Consider the following 25,654-nt stretch of genomic DNA (forward strand, 5'->3'; position numbering starts at 1 on the left):
CCGCCTGGGTCGTAATGAGGGCCATGGTTCGGACCACAGAGGGCCCTTTTTCAAGGCTTATGTTCCTGCAATGTTTGTATTGTGCAGTTTCAGAGTGCTTCAACAATATTCCTTGAGTAGCGTATTCAATATATTCAGATATATTACTAACATTTATACATGTTTTCCTGGTAATTTGTTATTTTTTTTCTTTCTTCTTTAAAATGTCCTGTTTTCAACAGCAGCTTTCAAGCTTCATGTAGCAACGAGTTCTGAAGTTAGTAATGAATCAAAAATGTGCGAGATAAGGGTGCCACATCCCTGTTCACGTTCTTATATAGTTACACAATATAAACACTCCACAAAGAGTTCAAATTCTAAAAAACAACACTTTCTTCATCAACTAATTTGTCATATCTTGGTCACAAATCAGATAGCGTTGGCTTGATTAACAATGTTGTGAGGACATATTTCCTCCATTTGGCCACACTAAGATTGTTCATTTGAAATTAACTCAATTTACCAGAAGATGTCACAATATTCCTAGTGCTAGCTTTTGAGAATCACACTGGCAATTAAGTGCATTTGACTGACAATAGTCATCTCATCAACCCCTGGACTTAGTGACCAAATGAAAATAGTTTTGTGTTAATGACTGGCATGATATCAGCACTGCATATACATCCCTGTTTTTCTATTACATTTTATTGTCTAATGGCATATCATTTCCATGTAAGGCCCCAGTAATCCTTTCTATGTCAGGAAAGATGGGAAAGATGTAGTGTGCCTGGCAGACGTATATCTCCCTTGCTACTAGCAAAGAAAAGTGGGACACAAATAGATATATATATATATCCATAGCTTGGCATGTACCAGGAGTCATGAAATAACAGCAACCCCATGGTGTTTTCAGATAAAGTTAGGACACCATCTATTAGCACATATTCAATATAACTTAACAAGTACTTCAGTATGCACACCTTTCCCATTTGTTTCTGTTATAATCTTTCTTTTAATCATCGTCCGGGAGGATAGATCAGGGGTAATGCGTTTGTGTTGGAAGAAAGACAACGCAGAGCGTCATGGGTTTGATTCCCAGTTCCACACTTAAAGGCTTGTCTCCAGTGTAAGGAACCCATGGTGGCAACAAGTAAAACAGACACAAGTGATCACAGTTCAAGGGTGTTTATTGTATAATGAAGATGCTGTATGCAGGTCAGAAAAACGCCTAATCTGAAACCTAAATCTAAGATGGGAGCTAACGTCAACCATCAAATGAAAAATAAGGCAGTCCTAGTGGCGTTGTGTCAAATCACAAAGGGCCTATACTAAGAAATCTATTGCCAAACCTTACAACTAATACAAAAATGGGGCATGGGATTATTTTCAAGAAAAAAAAGATGTTTTCTCAAAGAATATGTCAGGGTGCGGTAGCCTAGGTCTCCCTTCCCCACGTTTTGAATATGCTGTAAAATGGAAGCTTGTAGCACAGTACAGTCTCGGGCTTCTCCAGCATGAGATGACCGTTCCAATGGCAGTTCTCAGGACCGTCGATGGCCAAGTCTTGTTTCCTTTGAAAGTCTCTTGCCTTCAGGGCCTGATGGGTTTGCTTACTAACCAAAAGTTCCTTTAACCAAATGGAAGTTCTTTAGGGTGATAATGGTCCACCCCTAGGTCCCCCTCTTCTGGGCGTTGACCCTTCTCAATTGTTATCCACAGCTCAGATAGGGTGATGGGTTCACCCCTTGGTCCCCTCTTCTGGGCGAAAACCCTGCACGTATCGTATATCTCAATGAATATGTCAGTTCTTTTCTTACATGAAGTTTGGATGACGGCTTCACCCCTGGATCTCGGTTGGTTGGGCTCAGACCTGTCAGAGTCAAACTCCAAATTGTCCTCTTCTTCTTCTAACTCCAACCCTCCAACCTCCTCCTCACCTGTGGCGATGGTTTCCTGGGGCTGTTCCAATCTCTTCTTCCACCAAGCAGTTTTTTTTGATGGAGGATAGGGCCTACCCCGGGAGGAAGCCACCCTGACCTGGTACAATAAGGTCTATAGGGGGCCTCTCTGCCGGAGCAAGCTAAATGGGGGAAAAAGCCTGATGGCATAAAAAACCTCCTAGCGAAGCTGTGGTAAGTAGGTCCAAAGAAGAGGTAAGGAGGACTGATGAATGGAGAGCAGCCAAAGCGGAAAGTCCGAAGCGCTGGAGTCAGACGAAATACTATGGGAGGCCAGGAGGAGAGAGTGTAACGAACAGAGAGGGGGACCAAGGGGGGTCCAGGAAAGTCGCAAGGAACAAAGGAGGGAGAGGGAGATGAACTGGAGAAAAGGGCAGGCAGACAAATAGAGGGACCGAAAAGGGAACGGAGAATACTAGCGTCTCACCCGGAGCCTGACGCGAGAGGGTTGCAACGCGCAGACTTCCGGGTGTGACGGGAAGAAATAGGCGTACCGCGGCAGACGCCGCGGAAACAACTAGACCGCAGAACACAGTGCGTGGTGGGACGTGAAGGGGTGGCTAATGGCCGCCCAGTCTCCACCGCGACCAAATTCCCCAACGTTGGCGGCACATGACAAGACCCCTCTTGACTGTCAGTACTCGGGTGATGGCTTCACCTCTGCACCTCCCTCTGCCGGGCTTGGACCCTTCTTCTCTGGCATCCCTCCTTTGGGTTCACTCTTGCAGTCTCTTATCTTTTGCTTTCACTTCTTCTCAATCTTGGGGTCACAACGTTCACCCTTGGAACCCCCTCTGCCGGGACCCAAACCTTCTCGATTCTTAGCCTCCCTTCACCGGGTATAATGTGGCCCTCGATCAGGGTGATAGTGGCTCATCCCTGGGTCCCCCTCTTCTGGGCCCTTACCCCTCTTTACTTTCAATGTTCTCTTTTTAAACAGTTAAATGTTTGTGGGATTCACCTCCCTTTCTTTCACACTGCTTGTAGATTAAAGTCTTTCAATTGTACAGGGATTTCACTTGACCCTCTGTATGACCACTTTGACCGTTTTCGCTGGCCCTCCTATGGCCTTCTGGTAATTGTAGTTTCTCTGTGATAGGAAACAACCAAAGTCTCTTGAGTTAGCACCCACGTGGTGCTGGTTTCCCCATTTAGCTGGTTCATTGAACATGGTTGAAACTTGTCACTCCTGCGATTCTCATTCAACATAGCCCGGTTCTCCCCTTGACTCACCGGCTGTGATGAACCGCCAGGCCTTTTCCATCTCTGTACTCAAGGCCAGTACCATGGGTGCAGGAGCTTCCCTCGCTCCGGTTTATCAGCGTAGGCTTGGCCCGTGTACTGTTGAAATCTGCTGCAAGACACTTGTCCTATTGTTCACGGTCTTAGGCTCTCTTCCATGAAGGTTCCGCGGGTCTGGGTCAAAAATGGCTAGGTCACTTCTTTCCTCACCACCCTCTTGATTCCTGCCACTTTTCTCCTTCTCATCATCTCCTCGTGCTGTCTGCTGTGCTTGCCTTGCTCATACTGCGCTCTCTTATTCCACCTTTTATCCCTGTGGGGAAAAGGAAGAGCCATCAGGTGTGTGTGATTTGAGTCAATTGCCTGACTTTGCCTGACCTTTGGGTTGGGACATGTCAGGGAAACAGGTTTAATATTAGTCCGGTTTTGATCACAGTTCACAAAAAAGGTTTAGTCTGTTGTTTTCTATATCGAGAGAGAGTGTTGGTATCCGAAAGGGGGGTAGGTAGAGATTTCAAGTGTTCTACGTGGTAGGTTGGGAAAAAGGTGTTAGTTAGAATTATAGCTTCCGTACCAGGGGGTTTGTCAAACTTAGAAGGATGAGACAAATGGAAATGACCATGTTTTCTAACTTGAAATAAACAAGGGGGATTGTGGGAACAGTAGTGTTTCATCTGAGAAGGTTGGGAGTGCAGGAAATACTAATCAGTGGGACGGGGAAATGAATGACTAGGAGTATTCAGGTAGGGACCAAGAAAACAAACATACTGAGACGGATGGTTACTGAGTATACCCGGCTTTGGGGCATTAGAGGATTGGTTATGTACAGAGTGGTTGTTGGATCTAAGTAAGGGAGATCTTTTAGGTGAAACGGAGGTTGAGTTTGTGCAACCTATACACGCGTCAGGAAGCTCGTCTTCCTCGTCCCTTTCTTCGGCATAATACTGCATCTCACTTTGGATATTTCCCCTAGCATAACCCCGAATTCCCCTACTCCGGTGGTTCTTCCCCCACTGGTCTACCCCCAGGAAATGGATCCAACAGCGATGGCTGTAATCTGGCACCTGAATAAGGGATTCATTAGGCTTATCTGGGAGAATACCATTAGGTTTCTCACACCGGCATGAAGCCCAATATACAAGCACAATTTTTATCACATTGAATTATTCTGAAGACCAGAGGTAACTGGTTACACAAATGAAGAGGTACACACAACTGTAATGTTCTGGGGTGCACAAATCAAGTGAGCTGTCGTCTCACATCACCCACAATGTGCTCCTTGGATGAGTTCAAGAATCCATTCTCACTGGGCTTCAGGGGAACACATAAAGCAAAAGGATTACCCTGCTTTTGATCTGTTTTGATCTGATAGGTTATTTATAGTGCGTTTAATACCCAGATGTTTCTAAGCGCGGACTCGGGGATCGAACCTGTGGTGCTCTATGTCGTCTTGCTTCCAAGACGAGCACGTTGCCCATGAGCTATCCTCCTTATACCGAACAGATAACGTCTGTCCGAGTTTCATATTTTTCAAATCAGTCAAATAATTGTGCAAACCATTCTATAGTAATCCTAAAGTTTGTTTCTAGTCAAAATCTTGTGTGTGTGTAATTATTTTATAAGGATCTATATTTTCCCCATAAAAATGGGAAAGACAGAGAGAAAAAACAAACACCAACCACTGGGTTCAATTTGTTTGTTAGTTTGGTTTGCATTGGTATACAAAATGAACAAAACATGTGATGCTTTAGAAATGGACACTGGGAAAATCATCCCCAAAGGTAGTCGATGCGGACTGGTTCAGATTGTCCTACGCATGGTTTCCAGGCAGACGGACATATGCCAACGGTTGGCATCAAGCCTCCCTAGTTACTAAGAATCCAGCAAGACCCTAAGAGTATACAACGCTCTAAGTATTTGTTGGGTCTTCATTTTCATATATGTTTCACGGTCACTATAAAGCAAGTCTCCCAAATGGTTTTATTCAATTGCCAATGCTGGAAGTTAGTTCAGTCTCCATATGCCTCTATGGGGAAGGGACAAATATGAGCTTTAGGATTATCCTCCGACTGAAGGGAGCAGAAGCTAACACTCTTTCAGTACCAGATCAGCAAGGAAGTGCATACCAGGTTCTCTTGGCTCACCAGCAAGCTTCTGCCCATAGTGCCTCTCAGAATAAATCGGATTTAACTTTCAGCAACGATTTCCTCTCCTTTTCAGAGATTGGAATCGGAAGGACAAGGAAGACACTCTTTCTCGATTATTATTGTCAAAGGTTTTCCCATTTTTCTTCTCATTTTCTTGCTTTTTTCTTTCTTTGTCTTGTTTCCCTCCAAAGTACCCCCCCGAAAACTCCCCCAGGTACCCAGACGCCTTGATTTTTATACAGTTTGGATACAATGGGGGTCATTATCGGTGTGCCGGTCTGGTGAAAAGGCCGGAAAAAACTGCTCTGGCATTTTTTCCAGACCGACACGCTCCGGGTTTGCCAGTAGGGGCAGTAAACTACTGGCAGATCAAGCTCCGAATGACAATTGCTGCAATATCCGGCACCTGTACTACCGAATGGGGACATACCACAGTTTCTGGCACCATTAATATCCCGGTAACGCCAGGATATCGGACGCCGGTAACAGAACCTTGCCAGTAGTACAGGCGGATTACCGGCAAACCGGTAATGACCCCCAAACTTTGCAGAGTTGCATGTCAGATTCAAAACAGCAGAGGCAGTGTATTCTTGTTAATCAGGCTCTTTAGGGGGGCGTCTCACACAATCCCATGGAAACTAAGTGATGTCACAGGTGATGACGATATCTCTGTGAACCCGGTACATTTATTGCTACACAACATTCTAGTCTTTTTGCTACAGCTGTTTGGAAGATAGTAACTAACCCTAAAAATGGAACAAACCGTGCAATGATAATAATGTCATTGATTCAGCAATACACCCTTACCTCAAAAGCATGAAAAATAACCATATTATAGCTGGTTTGCTAGTATAATAAATATGATCTGACCTAAATGTAACATTGAATGTTTCTTCGAACTCAACCCCCCCCGTGGGTAATGTGGAAAGAAGGCAACATGCTGCAGCGGGCAGATGCCACTTGTGCAACATTGAAGTCACAGGCATCAGCTGCTGTGAAGACGGGGTGCTGGGAAATGACTGCAAGCTCACAGCACATCCTATGGATTTCATTTTCATAAAATGAAAGCTTTGGGACCTACTCCACATTACATACATACAAATGTGTGTATGCGTTGGAAGACATATGTTGTATGGACATGAAATATAAGTCACGTTCTTTCCAGCATTCTCACTACCACAGGAAAGAACATGCTTAGTCCACACTTAATTTTAAAATCTCTGTCATTATATTATATGATATGATATGGCATTTATAACGCGCCTATACACAAGTGTTTCAAGGCGTGACGAGGCAAGGAGGGGGAACAAAGGGAGGACAAACAACGATCCTACTAGGGCAGGTGTCATTCAGATCACGCAAGTGTGTGGGAAGGGGGCGGGGACACTGCAGTACATGGGAATAGATAAACAATAAGTAAGTAATGGCCAGCATGTGGCAAGTTATGGGTAAGTGCAGACACCAGGTGTCACGAGCTGGAGGGGGTACTGTAGGGATACAGAAACAGTCCCCAAGTGCGGGGGTTGCCAGCCGGGCAGTGCAGGTGTGTGACGCTGGCAGGGAAGGGTCCTGGGCCCGAGATCAGAGGGTGTCCAGGTAGCCAGTGCAGTTCCGGTTACAGCCAGGAGGTCAGCAGAGGAGAGGAGGAGAAAAAGCAGAAGCACAGAGAAAGGTTTTGAGGTGCTTCCAGAACCGGAGATGGTTTTCCTCAAGTTTAAGGGAGGCATGGAGGATGTTCCAAAGGGAGGCACCAGCCAAAGAAAGAGCTCTGCCACCAACACGTTGCTTGGAGAAGCGACTGACCCTGAGGGAGTTGGAGCCGGTTGAGCGAAGAGCTTGAGAAGGAAGATATTTAGGAAGAGAGAGTTGAAGGTATTGAGGTCCCAGGCCCCAGAAGACCTTGTGGACGATGCAGAGGATTTTGAACTTAATCCTCGCAGCCACTGGGAGCCAGTGCAGAGATTTCAGTCCTGGAGAGATACGAGCCCTGGGTTTGAGGCTAAGGACTTTGATTGATTGATTGATTGTTTATTTATATAGCGCCTATACACAATGTGTTTCAAAGCGCTTCAAGGAGGAAGGGAACATAGGAAAATACAGTTACATTCAATTAAAGTCCTTGAAACAGTACAGAATGTGAAAAAAATTACTATCGTAATAGGCCTGACGACATTTCGGATAGTGCAAGTGCATAGAACAAATAAGGCAAAGAGGGAAGGGAAAGAAGGAGAACAAAACAAGCAGTAACATTACTATGCCTGACGACAATTGATGTAGTGCAAGAGGTAAACAGGAGGAGGGGTGGGAGGGGGGTCGTGGGGGATATGAGTGGGGAGAAGGAGATGAACAGACACGCTACAGTACAAATTTGCCAGCAGCAAAGTAATAGAGCAGGGGGTGAGGGGAGGAAGGAGGAGACAAGGAGGGGAGGAGGAGAGACAGACAAGCTGCTATCAGAAGTCACGGGAACAAATGATAAGAGTAAGTGCTAAGTGGGGGGAAGAATGAGAGGAGGGAGAAAGAAAGAGGGGAGAGGAGTAGGAAAGTTGCAAAGAAGGGGGGTAGTGGAGGGCGGAGGGGCAGAAGGCAATTCAAAGGGGGCATGGGGGTACACAGACCTAACGGGGGGTGGCAAAGGCGTCAGGGGGGCACAACAGTCAATCACAAGGGGTGAGGGGGCTCACAGTCACTCACGGGGGGCAAGGGGCAGACAGACACTGCACAGGGGGCAAGGGGCAGGCCGACACTCACGGGGGCATGAGGCAGACAGACAGACACTCACGGGGGAAAGGGGCAGACAGACACTCACGGGGGAGAATGCAGGCAGACAAACACGGTGGGGCATGAGGGCAGACAGACAGACACTACACAGGGGGGCAAGGGGCAGACAGACACTACACAGGGGGGCAAGGGGCAGACAGACACTCACGGGGGGCAAGGGGCAGACAGACACTCACGGGGGGGCAAGGGGCAGACTGACACTCATGGGGGCAAGGGGCAGACAGACAGACACTACATGGGGGGGCAAGGGGCAGACAGACACTGCACGGGGGGCCAGGCGCAGGCCGACACTCACGGGGGGGTATGGGGGCAGACGGACATTACACAGGGGGGCAAGGGGGCAGACAGACACTACACAGGGGGGCAAGGGGCAGACAGACGCTCACAGGGGGGGCAAGGGGCAGACAGACAGACACTACACGGGGGAGCAAGGGGCAGACCGACACTCACGGGGGGGCAAGGGGCAGACAGACAGACACTCACGGGGGGGCAAGGGGCAGACAGACACTCAAGGGGGGCGGCAATCCGGCGTACCGTGGTGGACAGGGGTAGACAGGGCATTCTTTGTGGGCCTTAGGTGGTGTGGCCGGCTCCCGCCTCCCGGTTGCAGCCATTGGCTTAAGGGCCAAAGGCATCCAATGGGAAGGGGGAGCGGGAGCCGGCCCAGTAGCAGGAAGCAAAGACTTCAGCATTTTTCGGCAAGAGAAAGGTACGGCCATCTTGAAAGGCCAAACAAAGCATGGAATCAGCAGGCACGGTAAAATGCATTTCAACACAATGCCGCATGTCAAAGGCGCGGAGCGCCCATGATGATAAAATCGAGCAAGGTACAAAGGCACGATTCAACTCGTGAAATTACTGGCTCAAATTCAAGTCGCTGACCGCCGCACCACAAAATGTCCAAAGTCAATGCCTCTTTGCCCCAAGCAGTGCGCATCCGGATGGAGGTCAGGCGTAGTTGGAGGGTGCTGGGGGGCAGAGGGAAGGAGGTCCACGCCGAAGAGAAGAAGGGGAGAATGAGGCTGGATGGAGGCAGGGCCCCGTTGTGGGCCTTAGGTGGTGTGGCCGGCTCCCGCCTCCCAGTTGCATCCATTGGCTTAAGGGCCAAAAGCAACCAAGGGGAAGGGGGGGCGGGAGCCGGCCCAGTAGCAGGAAGCAAAGACTTCAACATTTTTCGGCAAGAGAAAGGTACGGCCATCTTGAAAGGCCAAACAAAGCATGGAATCAGCAGGCAGGGTAAAATGCATTTCAACACTATGCCGCATGTCAAAGGCGCGGTGCGCACATGATGATAAAATCGAGCAAGGTGGGACAAGTCTCGCAGTCCTGTTCTGAATAAGTTGCAGAGGGCAGAGAGTTGAAGCAGGCAGATTTAGAAAGAGGCTGTTTCAATAGTCCAGCCTAGAGGAAGCCAGAGCTCTGGAGACAGTGAGCTTCTGGCAGAAGGAGAGGAAAGGAAGAATGCCTCCGAGGAGGTGTAGCTGGTAGTGTGACTTCTTAGAGATGTCAGAGATGTGAGGAGAGAAGGAGAGTGTGGAGTCAAAGATGACCCTGAGGTTTTTAGCCTTGCAGGAAGAGAGCCAAGAGAGGCCGTCCAGAGAGCTACAGGAAAGGAGGGAGCAGGTGTGCCGATGAGGACAATCTCAGTCTTACTGGCATTAATGCAGAGGTCATTGGCGGCACACCACTCCTGTATAGCAGACAGACAGAGATGAGGGAAGGAGAGGAGGAGGCAGAGGGTAGCCTGGAAATGAGATGGGTGTCATCCGCATAGCACTGAGAGTTGGAGCAGAGAGCGGCGATGCGGTGGACAAGGAGTGCCAGGTATTGGTTGACCAGCCAGGGAGATAGGTTAGACCCCTGGGGGACACCACAGGTAGAGAAGAAGATAGCAGAGAGGAAGGACCCAAGTTGGACCTGGGAGGGTTGGTCAGAGAGGAAAGAAGTCAGCCACGCCAGAGCCTGGCCGGTGATACCCAGGTTATCACGGAGACGGTTGAGCAGGATGGCATGGTTGACAGTGTCAAAAGCAGAAGAGAGATCAAGCAGGATGAGGACGCACAGGGTGTTAGAGTCAAGGTTGGAGAGCAGGTCTTCACGGATGTTCAGGAGAGCAGTTTCCATGCTTCTGGCAGCTCTAAAGCCAGACTGATGGTCATGAAGACAACCAACAGATTCAGTGTGGAGATTAAGCCGAGAGATGGCCAGTTTCTCCAGGAGCTTGACCAGGAAGGGAGTGATGGAGATTGGGCGATAGTTAGCCAGGCAAGAGGGGTCGGAAGAAGGTTTCTTAAAAAGAGGGTGCACAAGGGAGTGCTTCAAGGGAGATGGGAAGACTCCAGTGGCGAAGGAGAGATTGCAGAAATCAGCCAAGGCAGAAGCCAGGGAGTCGATGATGTCCTTGATAGTTTTGGAGGAACAGGGGTGAACCTGTTTCGATGCGACTTTCATAAATCAGACTTGTCTAGAAGCCTGCCTTCTGCACCCTCTGTGCCATGGCGACATTCCTAAAGGACACACACAATGACAATCTATGGGCCTCATTACGAGAATGGAGGTAGCCATGGAGCTACTAGTGCAGAGATTTCAGTCCTGGAGAGATATGAGCCCTGGGTTTGAGGCCAAGGACTTTGATTGACTGATTGATTGATTGTTTATTTATATAGCGCCTATACACAATGTGTTTCAAAGCGCTTCAAGGAGGAAGGGAACATAGGAAAATACAGTTACATTCAAGTCCTTGAAACAGTACAGAATGTGAAAAAAATAACTACCGTAATAGGCCTGACGAGCTACTAGCTCCATGGCTGCCTCCGTTCCGGGCTCCATTACCGGGTTCATGCAATGGGGACTTACCGGGTTACTCCGAGATAGGAGGACCCGGTAAGTCCTCCATGCAGGAACCCATCCCCATTCCCATTTTAGCCCCCATAGGGCTCAATGGGAATGGGGAATGGGGAGGGAGGTAATAACAGGCAGAGTACAACTTGCCTGTTATTGCCTCCCTCTTCCCCTCGCGGGACCCGGAAATCATGCTTGGTTTTACCAGGGGTGCGATCTGGTTCCCGCGATGGGAAGCTTGTAATTGGCGCTCCCGGAATGAAGGGGGCCGGTGCTGTACTGGCCCCCTTCATTCCGGGAGCGCAAGTCTTATAATGAGGCCCTATGCCTCCAAATACCAGGCTCAGCGGAGACCCCTGTGGCTGTTGCTCCTATCTACTTTTAGCCTTAAAAAACAGCACACCATCTCCATTAAGATAGCTCTGTTTTTGCTCTGGTTGCACCACTCTTAGCAACGGATGGGGTAGCCCTAGCAGAGTCGGCACCGACAACATAACTCTCACTCACAGGGAGATCAAGACAGTGGAGTGAGACAGAGAAAGACAGTACAGCAAGAGAGAGAGAGCGGGAAAGAGAGAGCGAGCGGGAAAGAAAGAACAGCAAGAGAGAGAGAGATTGGGAAAGAGAGAAAGCGGGAAAGAAAGAGAGAGTGGGAAAGAGAGAGAGAGAGAGAAAGAGAGAACAGCAAGAGAGAGAGTGTGAAAAAGAAAGAGAGCACAGCAAGAGAGAAAAATAGAGAGAGAGCGGGAAAGAGAGAGATCGGGAACGAGAGAGAGTGAGTGGGAAAGAGAAAGAGAGCACAGCAGGAGAGAGAGAGGCAGAGAGAGAGAGAGAAAGAGAGCACAGAAAGAGAGAGAAAAAGAGAGAGATAGAGGGAGAGAGAGAGCAGGAAATATAGAGAGCGGGAAGAGAGAGAGGGCGGGAAAGAGAGCACAGCGAGAGAGAGAGAGGGTGAGACAGAGGGGGAGAGATATAGAGAGGGAGAGAGAGAGGGGTAAAGAGAGAGGGAGTGGTAAAGAGAGAGCGGGAAAGAGAGAGACAGTGGGAAAGAGAGAGAGGCAGAGAGAGAGAGAGGGAGAGAGAGAGAGGGGGAAAGAGGGTGAGAGCGAGAGAAAGAGAGCACAGGAACAGAGAGAAAAAGAGAAAGAGAGAGAGAGACCGGGAAGAGAGAGAGAGCGGGAAAGAGAGAGAGAGTGGGAAAGAGAGAGAGCGGGAAAGAGAGAGAGAGCAAGAAAGAGAGAGCGCAAGAAAGAGAGAGAGAGGGAGAGAGAGAGAGAGAAAGAGAGATTGCGGGAAAGAGAAAGAGAGAGCGAGAAAAGAGAGGGAGTGAGAGATAGTGGGATAGAGAGAGAAAGAGAGAACGAGGAAGAGACAGAGTGGGAAAGAGAGAGAGAGAAAGTGCAGCAAGAGAGAAAGGGAGAGAGAGAGAGGGAGAGAGAGCAGGAAAGAGAGAGAGAGCACAGCGAGAGAAAGAGAGAGAGGGAAGGAGTGAAAGCTAGAGAGAGTGGAAAGAGAGCGAGAGAGAAAGAGAGCACAGCAAGAGAGAAAGGGAGAGAGTGGGGGATAGAGAGAGCGGGAAAGAGAGACAGAGAGAGAAACAGAGCAGAGCAAGAGGGTGGGAGAGAGCGTAAAAGAAATAGAGTGAGAGAGAGAGAGAAAGAGAGGAGAGAGAGAGAGAGAGAGAGAGAGAGAGAGAGAGAGAGAGAGAGAGAGAGAGAGAAAAAAACACAAGCTAGTCCAGTATATGATATTCCGGGTACAACTGGTGTTTTCAGATTGACTCCTGTCTTGCTGCAGGAGCAAAAACCCAGCACTACTCACTATACTGCAGGGTAATGGGGAGGGCTGTGGCAGATCCAGGTTTTGATGCCCGGGAAGGCGAAGCGCTGCTCACGGGGGCACAGCGGCATTGCCGTGCCACACCAGTCAGGTCCGAGAGGGGTTGTGATTGGGACGGGGCTCAGGGTCACAACCATTTACTTAATTTTGTGGGTGCAATATTAACTAGGAACTGTTGACGCTTAATATTCAAGAAAAAACTGCCAGTTTTTTTTACCCGATATATATTTCATTTATAAAACCTTACACTACAAGCCACACCTATTATCAGTTACACACCACACATTTGTTATGGAGGTAACGTCCAATTAAAATTAAATTTCAATGTGACAATGAAATATACAAATCTGAATTGGATCCATCCATCAGCAAGGCAAAAAAGTACAATTCAATAAACATTTGCAAGTAAGCAATATGCCATACCGTGCTGGTGGTAACCAGGCCAAGCAATACAAAACCACAGACTGCAAAGGAAAAACGTTTTAATAATTTTCCAAGATTCTGTGACAAATTACACAAAGTTGTCTGCCTTGCACAAACAAACCATTTGTCCTGACATTTCAGTTTAAAATAAATACCCTGAGATTATGAAATATTTTTTATTTTGTTTATTTTATTGCAACCTTCAGTTAAAAAAAAATAAACTTTTGTTACAGTCATCTTTCCATATTTCATATCTCTCTATAAAGCAACAGAAAAAGTCATTTGAGCTACTGCAAATATGGTGTCAAAAAAGACAAGATCCACACAAGGTCATATGCAAGCGATATCAATCATGGAACATGAATTGACAATTCTCACTAGATTCACATCTAGCCTTATTCTTTTTCTTTTTCTTTCGTATTCGAGCCCAAGTGATACATTTCCCCTTGTCCACAATCAGGAGCATTTCTATTTTCCGTATTTATAATTACATTGAACTTCATCAAATTCAAATTGTAAAATGATACTTTGATTCTTCTACTATTATTTCACTTTAACTACACATCTTAGCGATGTTATCCTGTATTTCCCAGATCTACCTAATTTTCCTTCCCCAAAATCATGTCCATGTAGTGAACTATCGCACATGAAAGTTTTTTTTAACAAAAACTTTATTTATTGATGGTGGTACACATTGCTTCATCAACATAGCATTCCGTACAATTCAATGATTTATTTGACAAATATCCAAACACAGTAAAACATGTAAAGTCTACATAGCCGTTTCAGTTCCAGGTCCAGCCCGGCTGACACCAGCCGACCCCATGTCACACAAGTATACTCTGAACGGAGCCCAAATGTCTTTTGGCTTGCTATATCTCGGGAGCGATATTATGTACTGCTCCTCACATTCATTGACATATGACAATTCTTTGAGAAAGTGATTGATACGTGGCGCGTGTGTACTCTTCCATTTCTGTAATATACATTTTTTAGCCACTATGCATGCCACATTGAATAGTCTTCTGGTCACTTCTGAAATCTTCCCAATGTCCCCAAATACGTATTTCTGGGGTGTTAGGTCTGCTGGGACGTGTGTAATTTCTGCTAGGATGGACGCCACTTCTCCCCAGAACCTGTGTATGGGCGGGCAGCTCCAGTACATGTGGAAAGAGTCGGCACGGTTGCTCCCGCATTTCTGGCAGCTGTCTGGTCCGTTTCGGGTCAATTTTGCTATCTTCTCGGGCATATAGTGTAATTTATTTAGTACCTTAAATTGGATCAGGCGGAGGCCTGCATTAATGGAGACCTTTTTGGTTAAATCACAATATCTTTCTGTCATGATGCCTACCCCCAGGCATCCGGACCAAGCCCATCAGCTCCGGGAGCAGGCATCTAGACATTTAGTAAAACCTCAGCATCCCCGGCTAGGGGCTATCTGGGTTCAGTCCTGGCGCCTAAGGCGCCAGGCTCATAGTAGAAATCAGTCCTGGCGCCTAAGGCGCCAGGTTCATAGTCATTACTTACCTCAGGCAGATCATGCTGCAAATGACTCCAATCCAACATGAAGCCTGAAAGGGACTATTTTACTAAAGGGACTATTTTTTACTCGGGTGTGGTTCTAGGGACTTCTTACCTGGGACTACTTTTGAGGCTATTTAAACCACGCCCGAACAGCAACACACGCTTCGTGTTATTCTGCACCCAGCAGCGTAACGGTCACCGTGCCAGCAAGTCAGCTTCCAGACCTCTGCCACGCCCGTCCTGAATCCAGAGCTCCTAGAGAGGAAGGAAAGTAGAGGCAAGGTTAGAAAAAAAACTTTATTCCAGTTTCTCACCTGATTCCGGAACCATCACATCTCAGCACCTGGAAAGGACATTCTTCCTACACGCGTCGCATCGCCAGCTGCAGCGCCGCACCATACTCACCAGTCCTCACAACAACTTTCAATCCGGCGCTTCCTCTATCATTTCTTCGCCGGGCTCCGGCATCTGGGGACAAAAGAAATAACCAGGTGAGCCGAGAGAGCCAACAAATACAATCTCTCTTACCACCATAGACTTACCTGGTTTACCACCGGAGGCATTATTCTTTAACTCTTCCCATCTCCAAACGCTGCATCTGAAAACAGAGAGAAAACAACATACATGCATCATTTACTGGACAGCATCGGGTAATACAGACTCTTACCTGAACGCCATCTACCGCCACAAGACCATCTTTTCTCGAACTCCACTGCAAGATAAGAAAGGAATGGGACAAGAGTGAACATCGGACATATTGAACTCTATGAACTCTATACTTACTGGTCTTCAGCAGGAACCTTAGAGTCAACTCTCGTCCGGAACTCCCCAATGCCTTTTAACCAGTGAAGCAACTGGTGTCTACGCACCCCTGCAATCCACGCAGGATGGAAAGCTCATCTTTCAAGAATATAAGGTGAGAGTACTGGAAGGGGATTTCGGAGGTGATTAGTGGGGAGAGCAGGGAGGTGCCATCACTAGAATCCACGGGTGGCTAAATTCCTATCTCCACTTGCAGGAGAATCCTTCTACGGGTCAAGCTGAGGAGATTAGGAGGGCCAGTCCAGTCTGTTATCTCTGCACTACGCATCACGTTGGTGGAGGCCGCAGCAGTCCGGGTCGACCAACGGCCCTGTGGGAGCCAGGTGAGCGTAACAGAACATGAAGCCCATCTACAAACACCCACCCGGGCGCCATGGAAACCTCAGAAACCGACCAACTAGCCCAATTGTTAGGGGAATTTAGGGCTGAAGTGCACTCCGCGCGCCAGGAAACTAATGCCCTCAGGAGGGAACTGATCATGTCAAAAGGGCTGGACTCGGGGGGAATCCAACTCCTGTTTCATCGAGCAATCCTGTGCAAGTGGTCCTACCAGGGAGCATTCCTTAAGCTCCACCTGAACGTTTTGCTGGGGACCCGAAAAGGTTCGCCGTGTTCATGAACCAATGCCGTTTGCACTATTTATGCAGACCTGGAGCTTTCCCAAACGATCAAGCTAAAGTAGCCTTTGTACTATCATACCTTAGTGGTAGCGCAGCGGATTGGTCAATTCCACTAGTCAACCAGGATGACCCTCTTCTTCGGGATTTTCAGGGTTTTCAATTGAGCATGGAAAAACTATTCGCCAGACATTCACAAAGACGGGCCCTGGATAACAAACTTTTATCCCTACGACAAGGTAATCAGGATCTGCTAACCTATATCGCAACCTTCAATAGGTTAGTGGTGGAAACCGGGTGGCCAGAAGAAAAACGAGTCACATTATTTCATCGTGGACTTCGGGGTGAACTCAAAGATGTTTTGGCCCAAGTTGTGAACCCACCTCAGGATTGCGCAGAATATATAGACTTAGTGGTACAGTTAGACCACCGACTTCAGAATAGAAAGGCTGATCGAGCTAAGTTCGAGAATCGGGTATTGGTTAAACCTAATGTTAACCCCAAAGGAATAGATGCATCAGAACCTATGCAGATCGGGGGCGTTAAGGGACCTCTAACTCAAAAGGAAAGAGAAAGGAGACGGCAGATGCAATTGTGTCTACTGTGGGGCCTCAGGACACTTTCTACGGTATTACCCTATAAAACCATCCAAGAAAGTAGTTGGAGTTGCTGTTAAAAATCAAACTGAGCCTGACTCGGGAAACGACCACGCTCGACAAGCGTAGATGTCCGCTTGCCGAGCTTGAAGAAGGACACTCAGACCTCGCACCTAATCATACCAATGGTCCTTATTGATCCAAGGCAGCTATCACGTATACACGCAGTAAGGGCATACATCGATAGTGGGCCCGTAGGAAACTATATGGACCACAAATTGGCTTCTAGGATGAATCTACCTCTCTGCAAAAAGACCACTTCGGATGTCATCACCACAGTCGATGGAACTGAAATTGCTTCTGGCCTGTAACTCATTCCACTACAGAGATAGCTTTGCTGGGTCAAGATGGGCATCGAGAGACTATTGTGTTTGATTTAATCAAAGCCCCGCAGTTCCAAATAATACTGGGGATACCTTAGTTGGAAACACATAATCCTTGTATTGATTGGCAAGAGAAGAGAATAACCTTCCCGGATTGTGCGCACACCTGTTATCCGGAAAAAACCTTGAACACAGGCCTGGCCACAGTCACTAATCCAGTCGTGCAGTTACCTCAGGAATACCTAGAATTCCAGGACGTTTTCCAAAAGGAACTGGCAAACACCTTTCCGCCTCACAGATCATACGATTGTCAAATCGACCTCATACCCGGTGCGCAACCTCCATGCAGTAGGATCTACAACCTTACGGAACCCGAAAACCTACACCTACGACAATACGTGGTTCAATACCTTGCTAACGGCTTCATTTGTCCATCCAAGTCCCCTGCATCCTCAGCTTTATTCTTCGTACCTAAAAAGGAAGGTGACCTCAGAACGTGTATAGACTACCACGCATTAAATCAGATTACAGTGAAGAACCAATACCCATTGCCTCTGATCCCCGAATTACTAGACCGAGTAAAGGATGCTTGCATCTACACTAAATTAGATCTCCGAGGGGCATATCATCTGGTACGTGTAAAAAAGGGAGACGAATGGAAGACTGCCTTTCGTACCAAGTACGGATTATTTGAATATGAGGTGATGCACTTCGGGTTGTGCAATGCACCAGCAGCCTTCCAGTATTTTATGAATGATGTCCTTCGTGAACTCATTGACGTCTGTGTTGTCGTATACATCGTCGTCATTCTAGTATACTCCTCCTCGGAATCAGACCATGTTAAGCACGTTCGTGCAGTCCTCGAGAAACTACGCCAGCACAAGTTATATGTAAAATTGGAAAAATGTGTTTTTCATGCTACAGAAGCTGAATTCCTTGGATTTATCCTGACTCCAAAAGGAGTCCGAATGGACTCTCGAAAGGTGGATGGAATTCTCAAATGGCCATCACCCAGTTCAGTTAAAGGGGTACAAAACATGCTTGGATTTGCTAATTTCTACCATAGATTTATTCCTGACTTCTCACATGTTGTACACCCCATCACAGCACTTTTGCGAAAAAACAAACGCTTCTTGTGGACCGAGGAGGCTGAAAAGGCCTTCCAAGAGCTGAAATTGAAATTCACGTCGGCACCTGTCTTGAAGCATCCACGCCCCGAGCTCCCATATGTAGTCGAAACCGATGCACCCAGTTTAGCCATGGGAGCTGTCCTGTCCCAGAAGGATCCTGAAACCGGTCAACTTCATCCAGTAGCATTTTGGTCCAGGAAGTTTTCCACCCCTGAGTTAAACTATGCGGTTACCGATAAAGAGTTGTTAGCCATCAAATCCGCCTTCAAGGCTTGGCGGCATTATCTTCTCGGTGCAAGGCACACCATTACTGTAATCACCAATCACAGGAACCTGCATTATTTAAAGACAGCCAAGGCCCAATCATTGCGTCAACTTCGATGGGCATTATTCCTTGCCGAATTCGATTTTGTGATTACTTATCGACCAGGATGCAAGAATGGTAAGGCAGATGCCTTGTCCCGAATAGGAATGGGAGAAGCATATTCGAACCCAGAACCGGTGCCTATATTTCCAGAACAAAGAATTCTTGGTATAACTACTCTACAGACTCTAGAAGATATTCATTTAAAAATCCAACAACTTTTCGATTCAGCAGCCCTGCAAGATTGGGTGAAAAAGGGCCATGATTATTCAGTCATCAATGACTTACCTTAATATCAAGGGCATCTATTTCTACCACTCAAGTAAATAAAATAACTAGTCATCTCCAATTACCATGATGCTCTGATGGAAGGACACCCAGGTATTGCAAAGACTGAAGCTAAAATTAAAAGACAATTCTGGTGGTCCACCTGGCGAAAAGACGTAAAATCATTTGTGCTGTCTTGTGGTATCTGCGCCCAAAACAAGAGTCAAAAGAAAAAAAAGACAGTCTTTTACAACCTTTGGATATTCCACCCGCACCCTGGCACACTTTGTCTTTAGACTTTATTACAGATCTACCTCCGTGTAATGGGTTTAACACCATTCTGGTTATAGTTGATCTTTTTTCCAAGATGGCCCACTTCATTCCTTTAAAGGGATTACCTTCCGCTTCAATTTTGGCCAAAGAATTTCTTGAAAACATAGTTCGAATACATGGATTTCCTTCCGTATTGGTCTCTGACCGAGGTAGTCAATTCATTTCGCAATTTTGGAAGAAATGTTGGCAATTGGCGCAAATCGACGTGAGGTTATCAACCAGTCACCATCCCCAGATCGATGGTCAAACGGAGAGGACCAACCAGACTCTTGAACAATACCTACGTTGCATGCTACACCAGACCGAAAACAATTGGAAGGAAATTTTATGGATTGCTGAATACGCATACAATAACTCAGTACATTCAGGAACCGGACAAAGCCCCTTTTATACCATGTATGGACATCATCCTCGAACCTCACAACTCGATTCGTCCCAGCACTTGGAAATGCCGGCAGTGACCCATCTGCACTCTACTATTACACAGGCCTTTAAGGAGGCAACTGAACATTTGAAACAAGCAAAAGAGAAATACAAGAAAAATGCTGATCAACATAGAAGTGACACTCCCCAATACCGATTGGAGATCAAGTTTGGCTGGCTACGAAACACATACCTCTAAGAGGAACTCGAACTTTTAATCCTAGATATTTGGGACCTTACACCATTAAGGCCATTATCAACCCGGTGGCCGTCAAATTAGAACTACCCTCTAATATGCGGATCCATCCTGCCTTTCATGTTTCACTTCTAAAACCAGTTCAACCCGGAACAAGATTAACCAAACCACCGGACCTCATCTTGATAGATGGAGAACCTGAATTTGAGGTAAAAAATATCCTGGACTCTAAGATGGTTAAATCAAAACTTTTTTATTTAATCGAGTGGAAAGGTTACGGACCACAAGAAAGGTCATGGGAGCCCAGTGACCACGTTCATGCACCTCGGTTGGTGAAAAGATTCCATTTGAACTTCCCAGACAAACCAGGTCCCAGGGGAAGAACAACTTTAGGAGGGGCCTTTGGGGGAGTGCTGTCATGATGCCTACCCCAAGGCATCCGGACCAAGCCAATCAGCCCCGGGAGCAGGCATCTAGACATTTAGTAAAACCTCAGCATCCCCGGCTAGGGGCTATCTGGGTTCAGTCCTGGTGCCTTAGGCGCCAGGCTCATAGGAGAAATCAGTCCTGGCGCCTAAGGTGCCAGGCTCATAGTCATTACTTACCTCAGGCAGACCATGCTGCAAATGACTCCAATCCAACATGAAGCCTGAAAGGGACTATTTTACTACAGGGACTATTTTTTAATCAGGTGTAGTTCTAGGGACTTCTTACCTGGGACTAATTTTGTGGCTATTTAAACCACGCCCGACCAGCAACACACGCTTCGCGTTATTCTGCATCCAGCAGCGTAACGCTCACCATGCCTGCAAGTCAGCTTCCAGACCTCTGCCACGTCCGTCCTGAATCCGGAGCTCCTAGAGAGGAAGGAAAGTAGAGGCAAGGTTAGAAAACAAACTTTATTCCAGTTTCTCACCTGATTCCGGAACCATCACGTCTCAGCACCTGGAAAGGACATTCTTTCTACACGCGTCGCATCGCCAGCTACAGCGCCGCGCCATACTCATCAGTCCTCACAGCACCTTTTCGATCCGGCGCTGCATCCATCATTTCTTCGCCGGGCTCCGGCATCTGGGGACAAAAGAAATAACCAGGTGAGCTGAGAGAGCCAACAAATACAATCTCTCTTACCACCATAGACTTACCTGATTTACCACCGGAAGCATTATTCTTTACCTCTTCACATCTTCAAACGCCGGATCTGAAAACGGAGAGAAAACAACACGTTAAATACATGCATCATTTACTAGACAGCATCGGGTAATACAGACACTTACCTGAACGCCATCTACTGCCACAAGACCATCTTTTCTCGAACTCCACTGCAAGATAAGAAAGGAATGGGACAAGAGTGAACATCGGACATATTGAACTCTATAAACTCTATACTTACTGGTCTGGCCAGGAACCTCAGAGTCAACTCTCATCCGGAACTCCCCAACGCCTTTTAACCAGTTAAGCAACTGGTGTCTACGCACCCCTGCAATCCACGCAGGATGGAGAGCTCATCTTTCAAGAATGTAAGGTGAGAGTACTGGAAGGGGATTTCGGAGGTGATTAGTGGGGAGAGCAGGGAGGTGCCATCACTAGAATCCACGGGTGACTAAATTCCTCTCTCCACTTGCAGGAGAATCCTTCTACGGGTCAAGCTGACGAGATTAGGAGGGCCAGTCCAGTCTGTCATCTCTGCTCTACGCATCACGTTGGTGGAGGCCGCAGCAGTCCGGGTCTGACCGAGGCCCCTGCGGGAGCCAGGTGAGCGTAACACTTTCCCACGCCATGTCCGAAATGGTAGTTCCCAGATCAGTTTCCCAGGGAGTTTTAATCTTGTTTGTCATTGGCGTGTTTGCCTGTACCACTGCATAGAGCCCAGAGACGCTTACTCCCACCTGTGTGGACAAAGCCGCGAGGCATGGGTGTGGGGAGGCTCGTCGGGGAATAGAGGCCATCTGGCCATATCCTTACCAACCTGCTCAAGCGTCTCCATGAAAACCTGGGTATCACTGATCAGGCTCTGGCCTGGCTGACCTCTTTCCTCTCAGATCGACCCTCCAAGGTCCAACTTGGGTCCTTCCTTTCATCTATCTTCCTCTCTACCTGTGGTGTTCCCCAGGGGTTTAACCTCTCACCCTGGCTTTTCAACCAATACCTGGCAACTCTCGCCTACTGCATTGCCATTTTCTGCTCAAATTTCCAGTGCTATGCTTACGACACTCAACTCATTTTCAGGTTGCCTTCTGCCACCTCCTCTCCCTATCTCATCTCTGATTACCTAACTGCCATTCAAGATTGGTGTGCCACCAATGATCTTTGTCTGAATGCCAGCAAGATGACGATCCTCCTCATCGGCACACCTTCACCATCCTTTCCCCTCACTCTCTGGCCGGCCTCCCTTGGCCCTCCTCCTACCCCCACCTGCTAAGCTAAGAACCTCAGGGTCATCTTTGACTCCACCCTTTCCTTCTCCGCCAACATCTCTGAGGTCTCTAAAAAGTCAAATTTCCAATTGCACCTCCTCAGAGGTACTCTGCCTTTCCTCTCCTTCCCCCAGAAGCTCATGGTATCTAAAGCTCTGGTTCTCTCTAGCTTGGACTATTGTAACAGCCTCTTTCTAAATTTACCTGCCTCTACTCTCCGCCCTCTGCAACTAATCCAGAACAGGACTGCAAGACTTGTCTTTGACCTCAAGCCCTGGGATCGTATCTCTTCAGCTCTGAAATCTCTCCACTGGCTCCCAGTGGATGCAAGGATTAAATTCAAAACCCTCTGCATTGTCCACAAGGTTTTCTGGGGCCTGGGTCCAAAATACTTTCAGCTATCCCTCTGCAAATACCTCCCCTCTCAAGCTCTTGGCTCCTCTACCTCCATCTCACTCAGGGTCAGTTGTTTTTCTAAGAAACGAGCTGGGGGTAGATCTCTGTCTTCAGCTGGGGCCTCCCTCTGGAACAGCCTCCCTGCCACTCTAAAACTTGAGGAGAACCATCTCCGGTTCCAGAGCACCTCAAGACCTTCCTCTTTTCTTCTGCCTTCGCTCCCCCTCTTCCCTGCTGATCTGTTCTCTCTTGGCACCGTGCACCTAGCCACCCTCTCTCTTTTGGGCCCGGGTACCTTCTCATCCTGCCACCCTCCCGCACTGCCACCGGGCCACCCCTTGCACTGGGATCTGTATCTTTACCCATACAGCCCCCCCTTTTTCTTCCTGCACTTATCAGACCTACCCTGTCTGCTGCCTTAAACCTAGCACTTGCAAATTGCTGGCTGCATTACCACTGTTTGTTGCCTTTATTATTTATTTATTGTTATTTATCTGTTTCTCCTCTGCTTCGCACTTTCCACCTCTCCCCCCTTCCATGCACTTTTCCCCTCCCCCCTCTCCCATGCACTTGCGCGTTCTCAATGTCACTGGGCCTAGTAAGATCGCTGTTTTGTTCTCCTCTGTTCCCCTCTCTTGCCTTGTCGCACTCTGAAACACTTGTGTACGAGTAAGATAGAAATAAAATATCAATCCAAAAAAAAAAGGCCATTCACATCCTATGATATTGTAGTATTTTCAGCTGATCCCTCCCCATCCCAAACTTAAATTCCTCTAACGTTATGAATTTGCCATTGGGGTAGATATCTTTAATTTTGAACTCCCCCTCTGGGTCCCACGTTTTCCGGCCATCCGGGTCATAAAATGGTGCTATGCCGGGGAGGTTCCAGAAGGGTGCTTCCGCGTAGTAAGGAGTCTCTAGTTGAAGCCTGCGGTAGAGTCTAGACCAAGCATGTACTGTTGTGCTGACAGGGTCGAATGGGCAGTCGTCTTTATGTTTAACTTTAAAAATTATGGAGCGTAGGTCGGTTGGGCATGCTGAGTGTTTCTCAATACAAATGTGAGGTGAGGTATTCAGTTCATCATACCAGAATTTGACAAACTGAGCCTGCGCCACCAGGTAGTATAGCTCAAAATCTGGGGCTGCTATGCCCCCTTTATTTTATGGCTCCACCATTTATTCCCACTTCATTCTAGCCGTTCCCCCACCCCATACAAACTCTACCGCTAAAGATCAGAGAGTTGAGAAAAACTGTGCACCCGGCCATATCGGTATGTTGGTGAATATATATAGTAGTTTCGGTAGAATTACCATTTTCAGTATGGACACTCGACCAATAAGTGAGATAGGGAGTTTTGTCCACAGACGAAGCTTGGTGGATATGCTACTCAATAGATGTTCGTGATTGTCAGCGTACAGGGAGGCTTTGTCCCTGGACACAATGATTCCCAAATATCTTATTTTAGTGGGGGACCATTGCAGACCATGTGTGTTATTCGGGCATCGTGTGGCGGGGGTCAGGGGGAAGATCTCAGATTTAGATCTGTTGGTCTTGTAGCCTGAGTATTCGGCAAACTCGTGTATGGTTTCGATCGCCGGACCCAGATGTATATCTGGTTCCCGGATTTACAGTAATGTATCATCCGCATATAAGGATATTGATTGGGTGAGGCCTGCCATTGTTATGCCCCTCTGCCCCTGGTGTTCCCTGATGGCTGCTGCGACTGGTTCCATTGTAAGGGCAAACAGTATGGGGGAAAAGGGCATCCCTGTCGCATGCCCCTACCCAACCCAAACCAGTTGGACAGCGTACGGTTAGTCAGCACTCTGGCTCCAGGGTCAGAGTACAACAGACCGACGCATTTCAGAAAGTATGGGCCAATCCCAAATTTTTCAAGCACTTTAAACAAGTATAACCATGATACTGAATCAAACGCTTTCTCAGCGTCGAGCAATACAGCTACCGCCTGAGCTTCAGGTTTTATCTGAGCCATAACGCCAAATAGTCTTCTAAAGTTTAGAGCCGTCGATCTGGTGGGAATAAAGCCACACTCATCTGGATGTACTAATGTGGGCATATGCGGCAGGAGTCTCGTGGCCAGGATTTTAGCAAAGATTTTGGCATCACAATTTATCAGGGACAAGGGTCGGCACGAGGACATCTCATTGGGTGGATGCCTGGGTTTCAGCAGCACTGTTATTATGGCCTCCCTCATTGATAGTGGCAGGGTTCCCAGCTCTATAGCTTCCTCCCACACCGACAATAGCACCAGGGTCAATTCCTCGTTTAGTTCCTTATATAATTCTGCTCCTAATCCGTCCGAGCCCGGTGCCTTGCCGTTGGTCAATGACTTGATCACCTCGGCGACCTCGTCAGTGGTCAGGGGCTGGTCGAGAGCGAGTTTGTATTCTATGGGCAGCTTCGGGAGAGTGATATTATCGAGGTACTGTTGTACGTCCTCGGCTGATTTCGAATCATGATTGGAATAGAGGTCTGAATAGAACCGGGTAAACTCCTTATTTATCCCCTCTTCACTCATGGCCACCGTGCTGTCTCCTGCTAGTATGCTGGAGATTGGCGTGTGCTGGTTCTCTGCTTTTAGTAAATTAGCTAAGGTACGGCCTGCCCTATTCCTCTCACCATACCTGCGTGCTCCATGTGGGGTAGACATGTAGAGCAGTTCCCTAGCTGCTAGTTTATTGAATTCCGATAGGCTACGGTTGATGTCTGAGAGGGTTGGTTTATCATGTGTAACTGTGTAACTCGCTTCCAGGTTACCGAGGTGTTTTTCTGTCTCCGCCAGCTCTACCCTAACTGCCTTCAGCATACCCAAGGACTTAGAGAGCAGTATTCCTCTCACCCAGACCTTGAAAAATTCCCAAAGGGTGGAGTTCCTGTCCACTGAGCCCTTGTTGGTGTCGAAGAAGTGCTCCACCTCTATATGCAGTGCCTCGGCTACAGCTGGGTCCTTAAGA

Source organism: Ambystoma mexicanum, chromosome 10 (assembly GCF_040938575.1).
Source record: "Ambystoma mexicanum isolate Mex_15411 chromosome 10, UKY_AmexF1_1, whole genome shotgun sequence".
NCBI lineage: Eukaryota > Metazoa > Chordata > Amphibia > Caudata > Ambystomatidae > Ambystoma > Ambystoma mexicanum.